Raw genomic sequence first — 18,577 nt, 5'->3', positions numbered from 1 at the left:
AGCAGGGCTCTCACTTCTCCTGATGGATCGTAAAGCTAGTGACACCCTCAGCTTTCCTGATACAGATGGCATCTCGGGAGCGACTGAATTAATTTGACAGTAAATAGGTGATCGCAGTTACTGTCTTTTAAAAATATATATATTTTTTAATTGCACCAGGATAGCTTCCCCACCCCACCCCCCCAGCCCACCCCCACTTCTGGGAATAGCTGAGAAAGTCAGCGGCCTTATTAGCAACACCCCCTCATGGATCTCCCCCACACACACACACACCATACCACTCCTCTTCCCTGTGTACCCCACATACTTTGAAGTTGTTTTATGGTCTGTGCAGTAATTGCACAGGCACACATACGCAGGCTGTTGTTTTATCGTTAGCATGGTAATTGCTCAATAGCAACATATTTTTATTCCCCCCCCCAGCCTGAACATGTGCATTAATTATAATGATTAAGGGATTTCTCTGATTTGGGGGGGCCTTGATGTGTTTATTAAATTAATGAAGGAATTTGACAGATGAGTCTGTAGGCTTAGGGTACAGTTAGGCTAAAGCCATGGGTATATTTTAGAGGGCTGAATATTTTCTGCCTCACTAACATTATAATTGGCTTAATGGATTTTCAGTTATGTGCATTGGCTTTTTCCCCCCTCGCTAAAGCAGACTAATTACAGCTTTTTACATTAAATTCTAATAGATTTCAATTTATCTCCTCTAAATTATTACAATAATTACAGTAATAAATTAAGCATATAGATATCATTAATCAAAACCATTTGAGTTTGGCATCATAGCTATGTACCCAAGTCCTTGCTGACTAAATGTAATTGCAAAAACATACTTAACTATATAGCCACTAGGTTGGTGTCTTTGGGGAGGAGCCCATAGACATGTGCATGCACCCACATGTGGGTATAAATGAACATGTGATGCCTCTAAAAAGTCTGCAAAATAATTCATTTCAAAGAAAGGAGATTTGAGTTACAGGGAATAATACCTAGATAATGGTTTTGTGCTGGGTTAGAAACTTGCTCTTTCCTTTCCTCCCTCCTTCCATCTCCCACTGATCTAGCATTGGCTTTCAGCTCTGGTCTCTTTTTGCCTACACAAATATGCATCACAAATGTTCCTTTTGCTTAGTGAAGTCAGCATCTGATTCCATTTATTACCAGTGCTTTCGGTTCAATTTTAATGGCATGCCATTATTCTAGGCAGAAAAAGAAAAACTTACCTCCAGCTCCCTTAATCAGGGCTGCCCCCAACTTTAGGCATTGTAAGGCTGCAGCCTTATGCTTCAAGTACGAGATATACTTCAAATGTACTAGATACACTTCATTGGCTTTCTTTGTCACCCTGTGCAGATGTAAAGTGTCATGTGTGGTAGGTGTGTGAAGTTTAGGCTGATTCCGATATAAATTGTAACAGAACAGATGGCCACAGATTTTCAGAGATTTAGACAGGTGATTTTAAATTTTTTTTGAAAGAAGACCAAACTTCCAGGCTTGTCCTTCAAAACTCCTCGGGTGATAGCTGCAACCCAGTGCATACTGTTTAAAGGGTTATTTATGCAGAAAATAGGAAAAAAAGGAAATGTAATGCTTAAGGTATTTTAATCCAACTTTTCCCCCAAGTGAATAAAAAACAGCTGTTGTATTTCCTCTACCTTGCTGGAATTTCATTCATTTTTGGAAGACTAGTCATTTGGAATATTTTAGAGTTTGTTTGTTTGTCCCCCCCCCCCACTCCAGAATCTGTAAAGATTCAAAACTAATTATGCTTATAGAGCAGCCTGCTTCACTACAAAAGAAAAAAATGAGCACTGACTATTTCTACACAAATATATTAAATTCCTATTAATATGCCCATAGATACACCATTGAATTCTGGGCCCTATAGTTTGGAGTCTGGAGAACATAAACCACATTTACATGGAAATGGGAGGATTTGACAGCCACTACATCAGAAGAGGTGAATGGAGAAGTTTCTCTTATTTTCAGAGGCCATGTTCCTGGAATAAGAGTTCCTCATGATTAAACCACCCCATGGTGATTCATTACTATAATGAATAGATTCAACATGACTGACAACTGAAATCTAGCTGACTTTTGTGAGCTCATTCACCTGACCTAACCAACCCTTCTCAATGTTTGAGGCTCGTGGTCTTATTTCAAAGATAACATCCTTGCATAGAATATGAAACAATTTTATATTTTCCACTTTTTGCAAAAAAAAAAAAAAAGAATATTTTTGAATCAGGTTAACTGTGACATTCCTCTTCCCCATTCAACACACACATTCAAACCCTAACCACAACCACTGAGATTTATGAAACATGTTATGAGGCCACAGATATTCTATCCAATCCAATTAATATTTAAGCACCTTCTATATATGAGAAATGGTAATAAAACCTGAGAATACAAATTTCAATAAGATACAATGTCAACTCCCAAAGACATCTGCAATTTAGTTGAGGAGATGACACATAAACACTCAAACCTCTAAACAGATGTCATTTTGTGATTCTGTGATCTGTGATTTCATCAATAAGGTTGTTTCCTCCAATAAGGAAGATCACAACTGATCCTCTCTATATACACTCATGAATTCACAAGAAAGTCTCTACCCAATGTGCTGGAGAAATTTCCTTGCTTCCTCCTGACATTGTAAGGATACAAGTGGGCCAGGCATCTGTTATCCCTTCCTCTTCTCCCATGACAAGGCCTTCTTTTTTGATTATACATTTGATGGCATCCTTTACTTTGGTCCTTCTTATTCGTTGTGTGTCGTCACCTACTTACACCAACTGTCCTCTCTGAGGGATTTGATAGAGATGTTCATCACAGTTGCATTAAAGATCATTTCTGTACAGATTCTGATATCCTCCAGATGCTTCTGTTTGTGAATGTCATTGGGCCAGTTACCACAAGTCCCAGGGTGTACCGAGTATATTTGCATACTTTAAAGTGAAGCTTCAGGGCCAACTACTTTCTTTTGAGGGGAAGGGAAGGATCCATGTTAATGTCTGTTATAGGATATGACCACTAGGTGGCGGAGTGGATAGTGTCGGGCCTGGAGTCAAGAAGGCTGAATCATCCTCCTGAGTTCAAATCTGGCCTTAGACACTTAACTAGCTTTGTAACCCTGGGCAAGTCACCTGTTTGCCTCAGGTCCTCACTGTAAAATAAGCTGGAGAAGGAAATGGCAAACATTCTAGTATCTCTGCCAAGCAAATCACTAATGGGGTCACAGAGCCAGTCACAACTGAAAAATGACTTAACAACAACAACAGTATATGACAACACACTTGGCATTCCCTCTAGGAATGGGTATAGAACTACCATGACATTGCAAAACCCCTTAAATGAGTTGTCTCATCACTCAAAAGATTTTCACAAGAAAAACCAAGTGGATAAAAAAAAATTATTGTCTAGACTGTAATATGTGTAGATGAACAAACTATGACTTTCATCCATTAATGCATAATAATCATGGATGAGCACTGAAAATAGATAATTATTTGGACCAAGAATAAAAAAAAGAAGAGGAGGATGGGATGCATTAACTTTTAGAAACTGAAAACTTCCTTTAATAATCCCAAACTTTTTCTTGAAACAAAGTGAGAAACAGAGAAGATTATAGTCCAAATTAGAATATACCCAGCGTCTAAAAGAGGACCAAAATACTACATATTATTGAATATTTAATGAAACCTCCATATAGGAGGTGTCATTTGAATTTCTTCACAGGTAGAGATGGATAGGAAGGAAATAATAATAGCTCACATTTATAAAACATCTTAAGATTTACAAATCCCTTCATGCATATTATTTCGCTTTAGTCTCCTAATAACTCTATGAAACAGTTTGCTATTTTTGTTCTCACATTATAGATAAAGAAACTGAAATTCAATGTAGCTTAATGATTCATCTAGGATCACAAAGCTAATAAGTGTATGAGGGAGGATTTGAACTCAGGTCTTCCTGATTCCAATCTGTCCAAGGTAACACGGTGCATTGTGAAATCAAAAGTATATAGAGGGAGGGAAAAAAAGGATCATAGATTTAGAGCTGGGTGAGTCCTTACAGTTTACTTAGTCTAACCTCCTCCTTTTGAAAAATAATAAAGTAAGGTCTAGAGAATTTAAGTGATTTATACAAGGTCACATAGGAAGAGTAATAGCTGGAATTTGAATGACTCCAAATCCCATGCTCTCTCATAGTCATCATACACATTTAAATAGCCTCTTGAAGTTTTTAAAGTGTTATAATCTTTCTTTTGAGTATTCCCCAACCCTGTAAGGTATGTACTAAAAATTTTAGCTCCATTTTACATATGAGGAAACTGGGGCACAAAGATATTAATCAACCTATCCATGATTGCACAACTAATAAATTCCAGAGAGGGGTTTTAAGTAAACACTGATTATCCTAACTACAAAGTCAGTACCCTGTCTATTATGTGTGTCTCCCAAGAAAGGCACAGTAAATTGGGGGGAAAGTGTGGTAGAAGGGAATTTAATTGTAACACAAAGAAGATAAAAAGTAATACTGTGAGATAAAGATAAAAAGATAATATGTCAAATTGAAACACCCTAGCTATTTCTCCTCTTTGTCTTGAGGATTCTATAAAATGTGAAATTCTTTTTTTTCAGCAACAAACATTTATTTTATTTTCCAGTTACATGTAAGGGTAGTTTTCAACATTCATTTTCATAAGATTTAGAGTTCCAAATTTTTCTCCCTCCCTCCCTCCCTTTCCTCCCCCCCTCCACAAGATCATAATCAGGTTATATTCTTTTTATCAGTTCTTTCTATAGGGGTGCATAGTAAGCTTCCTCATTAGTTCCTTGGGATTGTCTTGGATCGTTGCACTGATGAGACTAAAGTCAAAATGTGAAATTCTTAAGCCTTCCTTGATGTTTATATATGGCCACACTTCTCCATGTCACCACTTAAAAGTTTCTCTAGAGAAAATCTTTATTAGAACTTTAGCAGAGTTATGGTTCCTATAGCTTTGAGATAAGGCTTCTCTGCTACTTCAGAAAAGAGCCTTTCTTGAAAGGTGTGGCCCAGGAACATTAGGAGTAGTGTACATGTGTGTGCATGTTTCAGATATTATTAGGTGTTGGGAGGAACAATGGCCTAAGAATCAGAATACCTGTGTTAAATTCCTGACCCTAACACCTTGGGGCCTTGAACAAGTCACTGAATTTCATTAGGCCTCAGTTTCTTTATCTGTCAAATGCTGAGGGGGACAGTGCTTTGAATGGCTTCTCATATGGTCAGTTAATAAAAACCTTTATTAAGCACTTACTTTGTTTTAGGAATTGTGCTTGCTTATATCACTAAGGGTTTTGGTTTCTAGGTTGGTAAAGAGTACAGATAGGAGAATCAGTGTGAGGGGGAAAACTACAAAATGCATCATTTCCCACAATACCAGACTTTCTTCACCAGTTGTTTATGTAAAAGAATATCTACAGAGCAAGTTGAAGAAAGTATTGCTAAATCCCAGGGTTTGAAGATAATATTTATAAATGCCTTAGGGCCCTTTTTTAAACATTGCCAGCTTCAAGAAGTTCTGTGTGTAAGCATTCTCACATTTAGCAGCAAGACACCAACCACCTTTCTTCACCCAAACCTTGTGTAAAGGATTGATTAGCTTTTGCAAACAAAAAAGAAAGAAAAATGGTTTAAAAAAAAAGTGAAGAGGCATACTAGCCAAATGTCTTCTCAAACTGAAACTAAACTTGGTACTTTAAAACAGATGTTAAATTTTTCATGGGTTACAAGCCCGGAGACCTAGAGGAATAAGAATTAAAGGAAAGTATATGGATAAACGTATCACCTGTTCAGCTATCAGGGATCGGAGGCACATTGTAGACAGTCATCAACAAATTTTGGAGGAAGCTACCTCAACCACAAACTCAATCCTCTATCAGTCAGTCAAGAAGCCTTTGTTAAGCACTTCTTATGTGCCAGACACTGTGTTAAGCATTGCCTTCTCTTGTATGTAGGGTGGCAGGACCTACTGGTTGCAAATTGGACTTCTCAATAACACCAACCCACATGGAGAACAGCACTATTAGCAAAAACAGCTTTGATCATGAAGGACAGGGGAAAATGGAGAATTATCATAAGTGTTTCAACAAATTTTAACTGTTGAAACCCATGGACAGGAATAGTCAAAGATTGATTACTTCCCCCCATCCAGTAGCAGCTGCAACACACATGTAAGATCTATCTCCTAAGGCAGGCATACCTGGAACATCATGGCCACTGCTTATTTTTAGGATTCTATTTCCCTATGCAGGAAAGAGATTTTATTCTATTACCAAAACTTTAAACAGTGTACTAGGACTGAAATTTTAAGATTTGGGATAGCCCTGAAAATAGTGATTCCTTTGCAAGCAAGTAATGTAATGAATGAAGAGTAGAGATACAATATTTTTTCTTTTACTCATTTTAAATGAAGATTCTATCTTTCTCTTTTTCCTTTTCATAGCTTTATATCCTAAATGCAGTTCTTCCAATCTTTTCTTCCCCCTCCGCTATAAAATCAAAACCTGTGTTAATCATTGACTATCCCAATGCCTTACTTTCTTCACCCATAAAATGAGGAAGTTGGACCAGATGCACTCCAGAGTCCCTTTCAGTTCTAGATCTCTGTCTCTATAGACTGAAGTATACTACTCACAAAATGTAAAGCATATATTGTTTTGGGGGGAGGATTTTTGTTTCTGTTTTTTTTGGGGGGGGGCAGGGCAATGGGAGTTGTGACTTGCCCAGGGTCACACAGCTAGTAAGTGTCAAGTTTCTAAGGCCAAATTTGAACTCAGGTCCTCCTGAATCCAGGGCCAGTGCTTTAACCACTGCACCACCTAGCTGCCCCCAGGAGGTTTTTTTTTTTTAACTTGAGATTTCTTTGAAAGAATTCCCAATATTAATACTTCTACCAATTTCAAAGGACAATTGCTCTTCTACTCACCACATTAGAGTTACTAGAGGGACTTAGAGGTTAACTGACTTGGCCGGAGTCTCACAGCTAGGACTTGAACTCAGGTCTTCTTGACTCAGGGTCTAGTTGTTCCTGCAATATACATTAACATAAAAATATTTCATTGGGGGGCAGCTAGGTGGTGCAGTGGATAGAGCACCGGCCCTGCAGTCAGGAGAACCTGAGTTCAAATCCGGCCTCAGACACTTAACACTTACTAGCTGTGTGACCCTGGGCAAGTCACTTAACCCCAATAGCCTCACTAAAAAAAAAAAAAATTCATTGGATATTCTATTTGTTTTTTCTCTTTTCACCAAAGTTATATCTTGCCCAGACATATCTGTCTAAGAAGATCAAAACAGTTGTGTGTAGAGATACTATTCAGGATTCACATTTTTAAGTAAAAAGCCTGCTAAAGATAACCAAAATTGAGATCCTTCCCCAGACAATGCTTTTGCTCCGCACTGATGTTTTCACTGTCAGTTGGGAAATTGCCATCCCAATTCAGTCCTGCTGAATTGTCCTTGGTATGGTATGCTTTCTCTCTCCATCCCTGCCCCAGTTCTGGAAATCATAATCCATGATCAAATCAATTCTGCTAAGTGTACTTGAATGAGGTGTGACAATATATTCCCTTATAGTCCTCCTCACCAACACTGTAACTTTCTAGATTTAAGTATACTTCCTGGGCCTTTCTTTCCTTTGTATGTTGAATTCCCCATTAGAATGTAAGCTCTTGGGGCAGCTAGGTGGTGCAGTGGATAGAGCACCGGCCCTGGAGTCAGGAGGACCTGAGTTCAAATCCGGCCTCAGACACTTAACACTTACTAGCTGTGTGACCCTGGGCAAGTCATTTAACCCTCATTGCCCTGCCACCCCCCCCAAAAAAAGGTAAGCTCCTGAAGGGCAAGGATAATCTTTGCTTTTGTTGTATTTGTATCTCTAGTACTAAACACAGTACATGACATATATTAAGTCTTTTATGAATATCCTTCCTTTGTTCCTTCCTTCCTTCCATTCTTTTTTCCCTTCTTTCCTTCCTTCCTTGCTTTCCTCTTTTCTTCCCTCCCTCTTTCCTTCTTTCTTTTCTTCTTTTCTTCCTTTCCTCCTTTCTTTCTTTTTTCCCTCTTTCCTTCTTTCTTTCTTTTTCTTATTATATTTGAGCAAGAAGTTGAAATATGACTTTTCTGTCCTTCCATCTTTATCTCTCAAAAAGAACTAGAAAATCAGAGATCAGTTTTAAATATATCACACAATTATCACAAGACCATGTGTCAGAGACTGAAAAAAAACAACATGGGTCTAAAAGCAATCAGGCTGCAGGCTAGAATTGTAATGATGACCACCTGCTCTGCTGATGTGCTCCTCGTTCTCATTATTATTAAATGCACAATTTCTGATAGGCTTTTTTTAACTTCTCTGCAAGGTTTTTAAAAATAAATAAAACATCACATTTATTTGGCAAGACCTTCAGGATTAAGGAGACATTTTAACCAGAAAGAGTACTAAAGCAGACCAGAGACATTTGGGGGGGGGGGGGCGAAGGGTTAAGTGACTTGCCCAGAGTCACACAGCTAGTAAATGTCGAGTGTCTGGGGCCGGATTTGAACTCAGGTCCTCCTAAATCTAAGGCTGGTATTTTATCCACTGCACCACCTAGCTAGCTGACCAGGGACACCAGAAAAGAGTCCTAAAGTTCAAAAGAACTATAGGTATTCCTCTAAAACTCAAGATAGACTGTAGCATCTTCTTCATCTAATCCAAACATTCTTAGGCCAGGGTCTGTGAACTTTTCTTTCACAAATCAATAATAGATGGATTGAGAGAGTGAATGGGGTGCTCAGGAGGGACTAGCATCTCTGGCATGAGGGCTTGCCAAGTCCTTTCCAGGGCTGTTAATCTATCTTTGGTGTTCACCTCTCAAACCAATCTTACCTGTGGCTCCATCAAGCTGTAGCATGAGCAACAGCCACACCAAATAAAATGGTATCAGCAGATGGACTGGACCAGGTTGAGGGTAACTGATAGACCTCAAACCTGTTGGTGAATTAGGGGGATGTCTGCCCTAAGCAGGTGAAGACTTCCTCTGCTAAGATGGGAGGATGAGAACAATTTCTTCCAATGGCCATGAAGGCAACTGAAACAGATTCTGTGGAGTACTTAGAGATTGGTCACACATCAAAGACCCCACTGTATCCCTAGCCATCACCAGTCATCTTAATTTTTGTCTTCACTTTGATATCTCTGGAAGAGAGAATGAGACTGATGACTGCATAATTTTACCTTATTTAAATCCTATTCATGCACTAGTCAAGACATCACCCTAGGGGCGGCTAGGTGGCGCAGTGGATAAAGCACCGGCCCTGGATTCAGGAGTTCCTGAGTTCAAATCCGGCCTCAGACACTTGACACTTTACTGGCTGTGTGACCCTGGGAAAGTCACTTAACCCCCATTGCCCCCCCCAAAAAAAAACATCACCCTAGTTATATCATTGTTCTTCTTTAAAAACAAAAAATGAACAACTAAATAGATGATAGATATAGATAGATAATTTTAATATAATTAGTTTGCTTAGAATTCCATGTATTTCATTTTATGCATCTAGAACTATCATTCTGAGGTGTCCATAGGGTTCCTCAGACTTCTAAAAGGAGTCCATGATACACACAAAAGTCAAGAATTTCTGATCCAGCCTCACTTTCTCAAATAACTGACTTGCTCACATGTTTTTCTTTACCACATACACCATATGGATATGACTTCCAGAATGTCATTTCTGTCTGGGCTTCACATTCACATTAGCTCCATATTTCTTCCCATTCATGGAACATATACACATAGAGCATAGAAGACAGACACCTGATCATCTTCCCCCTTAAATTCTTATGTCTTAAATTACCTATGGGTGATCAGGCTTCAGCTAATCTAAAATTCCCTCAGGCTCATAACCTTCCAGTCATGTTAATCTCCTTTCTTTACTTATGTAAACTATAGCCATATCCTGACATTTTTCCTCTGAGATAATTCTCCTTCACTTATACTTAATTCCTGTTCATAACTGCAGTTCTAATCCAACTACAGTATTGGGGCCTTATCTGGAGTGCTAGAAGACCTTCTTGCTTTCTATCTTACTATCTTTCTATATTTCAATTTCCCTTACACACAATAGCAAGAATTATCCTTCTTAAGTATCATTCTGGAAAAAAAAATTAAAAAGATTTTAAAAGTACCATTCTGATAGTACCATTCTTCTTCCATGATTCTTAGATTTCTATTGTTTCATGAATTCCCTACCCGTCTCACTTCTAACTATACCTAAATTTGATAATAAAAACAAAGACAAAGACAAAGACAAAACATGTATATTTCATGGTCCGACCCTAAGACCTACTTAAGTCTCATCTACTACCACTTTCTAGATAATTTAAAACTTCTGTGAAGGTCAGAGAAGTTACATGACTTTGTGGTCACACCTGAGATGGTAGCAGCTCTTGGATTACAACAAAGGTTTCCTGTTTCCCAGTCAAATGCAGTTTAAGGAAAGGGTATGCTGGAACCAGCTCAAACCCACTGCAAGAACAGCAGTTATATTTTCAGTATAAGCACTTACATCTTGGAAATTGGCAAGTACTAAAAAGCCCAGTTTGATTAATTGTTTTATTGATTGTCTAGACTTGAAATGATGTAGAAAATGTTAATAATGAAGTTAAAAATAATTTAAAAGTGTGTTGTGCATTTATTTATTTTAGTAAATCAGCTGTTAAACCTTTACTGGCATACCCACACATTACCTCTCTGTTAGCTTCTCTGATCCTCAATTTTCTCTCCTTCAAAATGGGGATGGGGGGAAGCTAGGTGGTGCAATGGATAAAGTACTGGACCTGGATTCAGGAGGACCTGAGTTCAAATCCAGCCTCAGACACTTGACACTTACTAGCTGTGTGACCCTGGGCAAGTCACTTAACCCTCATTGCCCTACAAAATTTAAAAAATAAAAAAAATAAAATGGGGATGAGGCACCATGGCCTGAGTGACAGAAAGCTAGCCTCAGAGGCAGGGAGAACTGCATTCAAGTCTCAAGTATGAATCATACTGCCCATGTGATTCTCTGCAAGTTGCTTAACCTCCTGGTGCCCCAGGCAACTTTCTGACACTAAGTTTGAGAACAGATGTTGATCTACTTTGGCAGAAGAGGTTCCTTATGGGAAATTCTCTATACTAATGAAATCCTAGGTTCATTTTTTTTTTAATGGGGATAATGGTACTGGCCCTGGCTAAATGACAGGATTATCATTGGGATACTTTGCTTTTAATCTGACATTTAGCATTTGAGATAATGTATCTGAAGCACCATACCAAACTTGAGGCATATATATTTATCTGCATATCAGTTTCTCAATTCCCATTTTTAAGAGCAATCTGGGGCAGCTAGGTGGCTCAGTGGATAAAGCACCAGCCCTGGATTCAGAAGAACCTGAGTTCAAATCCTACTTGACACTTACTATCTATGTGGCCTTGGGCAAATCACAACCCTCATTGCCCTGCAAAAAATATATATATTTAAAGAGCAATCTAAAGTTTGCATGAAATTCTCTTATAAGAACGAGTGAGAGAGAGGTAAAACAAATACATTATTTTGTAGATGAGAAAATAAACCTTTTGTGCCTAATGGTAGTCATCTCTGGGGGGTGAGGAGGGAGAAAAAAGAAATTTACATAATAACTTTATTATATATTTAAAAGGAATAACAAGGTGTACATAATAGAGTTGTAGTTTCATATTCAATCATGTTTTTTATTATACTATGTTATGGAAATGCTTGTTTTATTCCATAAATTAAAAATAAAGAAAATTTTTAAAAAGAAAAATAAAAGTAGCCTCAAACAGCTTATGTGTCATGCCTAAGGTCACACAATTAGAAATCATCAGCCCTAGAATCTGAGCCAAGATTTCTCCTGATTTTAAAGCTAATGTCTATTATACTATATCACAATGACTCAATAATGATGGCTATTATAAAGAATCATTTTTCTCATCTTTGGTTAGTTCTTATGTATCTGGTCAGCTAGTTGAGTCACTTTATTAACTTCCTTGTCTGCATTCTAGGAAACAATCCAAGATTGCCCTCATCATCTTTCCCACTATTCTTTGCAGATTCTACAGTTATAATGGGAAGTCAATAAACATGTATTAAGTGCCTACTAAGTGCCAGGCACTGTAGTAAATGCTTGGCAATACAAAGAAAGGCAAAAAAGTCTCTGCTCTCAAAGAGCTCATAGTCTAGCGGGGGAGACACACACACACACACACACACACACACACACAAACAAGATATGGACAGGATAAATGGGAGATAAGCCAACAGAGGGAAGGTTCTAGCATTAAGAGGCATTGAAAAAGCCTTCTTGGGGCAGCTAGGTGGAGCAGTGGATAAAGCACCGGCCCTGGATTCAGGAGAACCTGAGTTCAAATCTGGCCTCAGACACTTGGCACTTACTAGCTGTGTGAACTTGGGCAAGTCCCTTAACCCTGTTGCCATGCAAAAGAAAAAAAAAAAAGCTTGTTACCAAAGATGGGGCTTTTGCTGGGACTTGAAGGAAGCCTGGCAAGCTAGGGGATAGAGATGAGGAATGAAGGTTTCAGGCAAGGGAAAGAGCAAATGAAAAAACCTAGAATCAGGGGCTGGCCACTCTAGTACAAAGAACAGCAAGGAGGCCACTATTCCTACATTTCAGAGTACGTGGTGGGGAGGTTCAGGGTAAGGAGTAAGGGGCTGTAATGTGTAAGAAAACTAGAAGGGAAGGAAGGGGCCAAGTAACAGGGGCACAGAGAGGGAATGTTTTGAGTGAAATAACAAGGACCACAATTGGAAATGTAGAACTGTTGGATTCCATGTTAAAACCATTAATAGGATGGCATAACTTCTTTTTTTTACAGGGCAATGAGGGTTAAGTGACTTGCCCAGGGTCACACAGCTAGTAAGTGTCAAGTGTCTGAGGCCGGATTTGAACTCAGGTCCTCCTGACTCCAGGGCCGGTGCTTTATCCACTGTGCCACCTAACTGCCCCCATAGCTTCTTAATAATAGAATAGAATAATATAAAAGGCAGAATAAAGAAAAAAAACATAAAATGAAATTAGAAAATTTGGTAGATGGCTTCTCAGGAAATCCCTTTGCAGGTTTAACCTCTCCTTCCCTGAACTACTATACTACTTGGTCTCTGTATTATTCATCTGACACAAAGTATTATTTTCTGATACCGTAAATTCTCTATTCAAACATGCATGTCTTTTGTGCATGCATGGGTTGTAAGGTCTTTAATGTGAAGGCTAGTGTTCTATCATATCACTTATTCCCTCAGACCCCACTTGAGGCAGCCCAGGGCTCTGAGCCCACTCTGAAAATGGCAATATCCTAAAGATTAGCGGCCCTGCCTCCAGCCTGGTCCCCACAGTCACAATGAAGGGACCAACTCTTGTAAAGAAGAGACCTGGAAACTATTTCCAAAAGCCACCTCTTCATCAACCAAAGCCAGAAGAGAAAGTTCCAGCCACCAAAGTGATTGTCAAAATCTAATTTTTCAACATCAGAAATAGATATGGTTTGGGGGCAGCTAGGTGGCGCAGTGGATAGAGCACCGGCCCTGGAGTCAGGAGTACCTGAGTTCAAATCCAGTCTCAGACACTTAACACTTACTAGTGTGTGACCCTAGGCAAGTCACTTAACCCCAATTGCCTCACTAAAAAAAAAAAAGAAAGAAATAGATATTGTTTTATCAAAGGAAATGCATCACTTTCTGTATGTAAAAGGCCACTGTACCTCTCCAGCATACAGCATTGTCTCTCCCTTATTGTAGTGTTAGATCCTTGAGAGCAAAGACTTTCCTCACTTTTCTATTTGTACCCCAACACTTAACAAAGTACTTTGAACACAGTAATCACTTCATAAATGTTTTCTTCATTCATTCATTTGTTCATCCATCCATCGATCTTCATAGCATTCTGCCCACCATGGAATAAGATCATAGAATTTAAGACTGGAATAAGACTTAGACCTCATCTAACCTTGATTTATATTTGCATAGCACAGCACAGTTTCCAAAGAACTTCCTATATATTGCCTTGCTTGAATCTCATTAACAGTCAAGCAACAAACATTTGTTAAGCACCTTCTTTGTGCCAGGTACTGTACTAAGTGTTAAGATATAATGACAGGGGGGCAGCTGGGTGGTGCAGTGGATAGAGTGCTGGCCTTGGAGTCAGGAGGACCTGGGTTCAAATCTGGCCTCAGACACTTGAGACTTGCTGGCTGTGTGACCCTGGGCAAGTCACTTAACCCCAATTGCCTCACTAAAAAAAAAGAAGAAAAAAAAAGATATAATGACAGGGAAAGTGTTAAGATATAATGATGTGTGACTTTGGGAAAGTCACTTAACCCTGATTTCCCTGCCCAAAAAAAAAAAAAGATACAATGACAAAATAAAATAGCCTTTTCTCTGATATCCAGTGGTAGATTTTCTGAAGAAATGGGGAACTAAGAAAAAATAGTGATGTCAGGACAAAAATGTAAGTCTGGGAGTCATGTCCATGTTATAGATCTGATAAATAAAACCATGTGAGCAGGCAGGGAAGATGTTAACATCCCCATTTTATATATAAGTAAACAGCAAACCCAACTCAGAAAGACTCAGTGATTTATCCACGATCCTGAAGCTAGCAAGTTTGAAAATAGTCTGTTCATCTGTTTCCTAGGCAGCTAAGTAGAATAGCAGATAGAGGAGAATCAAAAAGACCTGAGTTCAAATCTAGCATCAGACAGTCACTTGCTAGCTATGTGACCCCAAGTAAATCACTTAAGCTCTGTCTGCCTCGACTATAAAAGGAGGGTTATATTAACAACTACCTTCACATAGTTGTGAGGATCAAAGGAGATAATATTTGAAAGCACCCAGCATAGTTCCTAGCACATAGTAGACATTTAATAAATACACGTTGACTTCACTTCGCTTTCTAATCCAGTGGCCTTTCCACTACAATGTGTTTACTGATTCCAACAATTGGCAAGTATTTACTAAATGCCCACTATTTGCCAGGTACTGTGCTAGACACTAGGAATACAAACACAAAAATGAAATAGCCCCTTGCCCTCAGGGAGCTCAAATTGTATTGATTGATTGACAAAGGAAAAGTCTGTTCAAGTTATATTTTGACTAGAGAATTGATTATGATTAGTGGTAACGTTTATGTAAAGAAGACTGTTTTGGTTTTTGGCCCAGACCTGTGATATCATCAATTTGAGAAAGTGACAGGGTCTAAACTCTCTACAATGAGTTCAGATCAGCAACACAGAAGCCTGTAATAGAGAATTTCCTATGGAGCCAAGCATAAGGGGTTTTCCAAAGTCACATAGTCAGCATGTGTCAGAGTTAGAAAGGACCCAAACACAAGTCTTAATCCAAGGTTGAGCCTCTAACCGTTATAACACTATCCCTCTTTGAGAAATAGTGTAACTAAAATAAATCAAATAGTGATGTGAAAATTTATTAAATCTAGGGCCAAGTTTTTTTCAAATGACACATATAATCTGGAATAATTGTGTGGCCTCTTGTTCTTTTCCATTGCCAGTGATCATTGAGGATCATCATAAACATCAAGAAAAGATTGTATATAATGTAATCAGTACTCTTTTGGAGAGAGGGAGAGAGAGACAGAGACTAACCACACAATCCCAAGATCTCTTTTTGATCATTTGCCCCGTAGTCCCTTATAATTTGAAAAAGCAGTTTCAGCCATGTTTCAAGAAAGCATCAATTTAGGGAGCCTGCACCTCCAAACAGAGAGAAATGTATTTGGTTGTAATCATATGCTGGTCATGTGTATTTCTAATGCCTCTCTATGTGTAACATAGCTTTTATATCAGGGTGGAATTATGTGGAGAACTAAGTTCCTTTGGGGCAGCAGGCAAAAAGGAGAGCATATAGTTTGACAGTGATTTATTTTTACCATAACTTCCCTTTAGTTGTCTTTGACTAAAGTCGACCAGCCTTCTACTGGTTTTCTAATGTCCCTCTCTAATGGCAAGCTTTCTTCAATGGTTAACAAAATCCCAATCAGACTTTAAATGGAGTTACATAGAGAGCAATTATACAGACCATCTCAAGTTATTTTTTTTCTAGTTGCCCACTTTGGGACATAAAAAGACCTCCTGTTAATAGTTTGAAAGAAAAAACAATAAAGGATGAGAAGGAAAGGCCGAGGTGTCAGAAGGAATAAAATGAAAGGGAGAGTGCAACCCATTAGGAAATTAAGGGGGAAATGAAAATTATGATCACTTGAGACAGGCTTTTACTAATGGAATTTGGGTCTACTACAAAAAAAAAATGTCATACTAGCTGCGTTCCCTTAATGTTCCCTAGGCAAGTAGCAATCTTCATTGCTCGATGCGCTGCTTTTTCTTTATCATACTGCAGCATTTCAGTGTTAGAAATTTGAAATTAAATCTCCTTATTGTGCAGGCAGGGTGTCCGGTTTTATTCTATCACATGCCACAGAAACAAAGGGAACAATCCATTTTTCCTGATAGAAGCCAACAGTTCGTAAGAGGTTTGAGATGAGTGTGAGGATACAATTTGCCTAGAGAGTGCCTGAGGATCAAGACAAGCTGACTTTCCACGGAATGAGTCTGTCAGCTGGCATCTTGCAGTAATTGCTTCCCATGGCAGGACCTTACCAGCCGAGGGAGGACTGTTCTCGTCAACCCAAGAATCAATTTTTACAGTAGCTGAATGATAATTGTTTGCTAAGGCTCAGGGAACTTGTTGCCAAGTCTGGGAAGGGGCTGGAGCTGTGATTGGCACTCATTAACCCGGGATTCCAGTTTGATCATTTACCTTATTCAAAGAAAGAAGTTGGGGGGGGAGAAATAGGAGGAGGGGGAGCAAGGGGCGGCTCTTTTGTTTGGAGGAAGCAAATGAGATCGACTACAAAATGGGAATCTGGATGTCAAATCTGAAACCAAATCAGAGCTTTATTCACTCAGATGGGACCACATAGCTATAAGGCAATTTGAAATTTTTTGCCCTCTCAGAAAGTTCACACATGCACACACACACACACACACACACACACACACACACGCGCGCGCGCGCGCGCGCGCGCTTTTTTCAAATGTTTATTTTAGATTATTTGTTCATTGTGGAGGTAGAATCCTAGACCCCAAATCTCTATATGCAGACCCAGCAAGAATAAAAGCTGTTAGAGATGCAAGAGATGATTTCAAGGCACTTTCAAGCCATTATCTGGATTACAAAATAATATAACAACAGCAGCACTAATAAGAAAAGAGGATTTTGATTGTGCTTTAAGTTTTACAAAGTGCTTTACAAATGTTATCTCATTTAATCTTTACATATAACAAGCTTTAAGCTTCCTACACCCTTGTTTTCCATGTGATTCTAAATGCAGTGCCTTCCTTCACTATCCTTTTTCACATTTCCTCATGGCAATGATTAAAATACATCCCAGTAAGGAGCTTTCCCAGAAGTCACTGATCTATACTGGTACTATAGAAGTGCTATAGAATAAAAGACAAAACACTAGGTTGTGTATCAGTAAATTAGATGATAGATCCAGAGTAAGAATGCCGGAGGTCATGGAGCCTAACTACTTCATTTTGAAAACAAACAAACAAAAACAAAACAAAACAAACAAAGAAAAAAAACTAAGAACCATGTTACCTTAATGACTTTTTCAAAATCAAACATATTATAATACTTAGCACTTGAAGTCAGGTCTTCTGGATTTGGTTTTCACTTTCATGAATGTGGAGAGTCAGGGTAGTGCTAAGGTTCTCCAAAAAGAAGCAGTAAATGTAGAAGTTAAGGGAAAGAGGGGAGGAATATGTCTAAAGAAAAAGAACCATTAAGGATTAGGTGGGGGGATGTACTTCCCATCTATTTTGCATTTCATTATGACCAAGTTAACACTTTTGATTTACTATTATCTGTTGATTGTGTTTAATTCAATATCCATTTCCCATCTTCAGGACTTTGCACAGGCAGTCTCCTGTCTCTCTCCAATATTCTCTGTCTACTCCCTTCTCTTAAAATCTCTAATTCCCCTCAAGATTCATTTCAAATGCCACCTCTTACTGATTCTTTAATTGTTACTATTCTCCTTTCCTCCTGAAATAACATTTCTTATCTCTAGATGGATATGTAGAAAATAATCTATAGATGATAGATGATAGATAGATAGATAGATAGATAGATAGATAGATAGATAGATAGATAGATAGATAGATAGATAGATGAGAGAGAGAGAGAGAGAGAGAGAGAGAGAGAGAGAGAGAGAGAGAGAGAGATACTTGAGAGGGCAGAAATTGTTTTTTTGGGGGGGTTGTATGTCAAGAACTTACCATAATGTCTAATAGATGCTTGATAAATGTTCTTTAAATAGAAAGGAAGTTTTATCTCAGTAAGTTTTTAAGCTAATTGGGAGTGGTTGCCATGTCTTCTACATGTTGTTATTTTCCAACAATATTATTTCTACACAGTAGGACATTTAATAAATATTTATTGAATA

Source organism: Dromiciops gliroides, chromosome 3 (assembly GCF_019393635.1).
Source record: "Dromiciops gliroides isolate mDroGli1 chromosome 3, mDroGli1.pri, whole genome shotgun sequence".
Lineage (NCBI taxonomy): Eukaryota > Metazoa > Chordata > Mammalia > Microbiotheria > Microbiotheriidae > Dromiciops > Dromiciops gliroides.
This window is presented reverse-complemented; position numbering follows the sequence as displayed.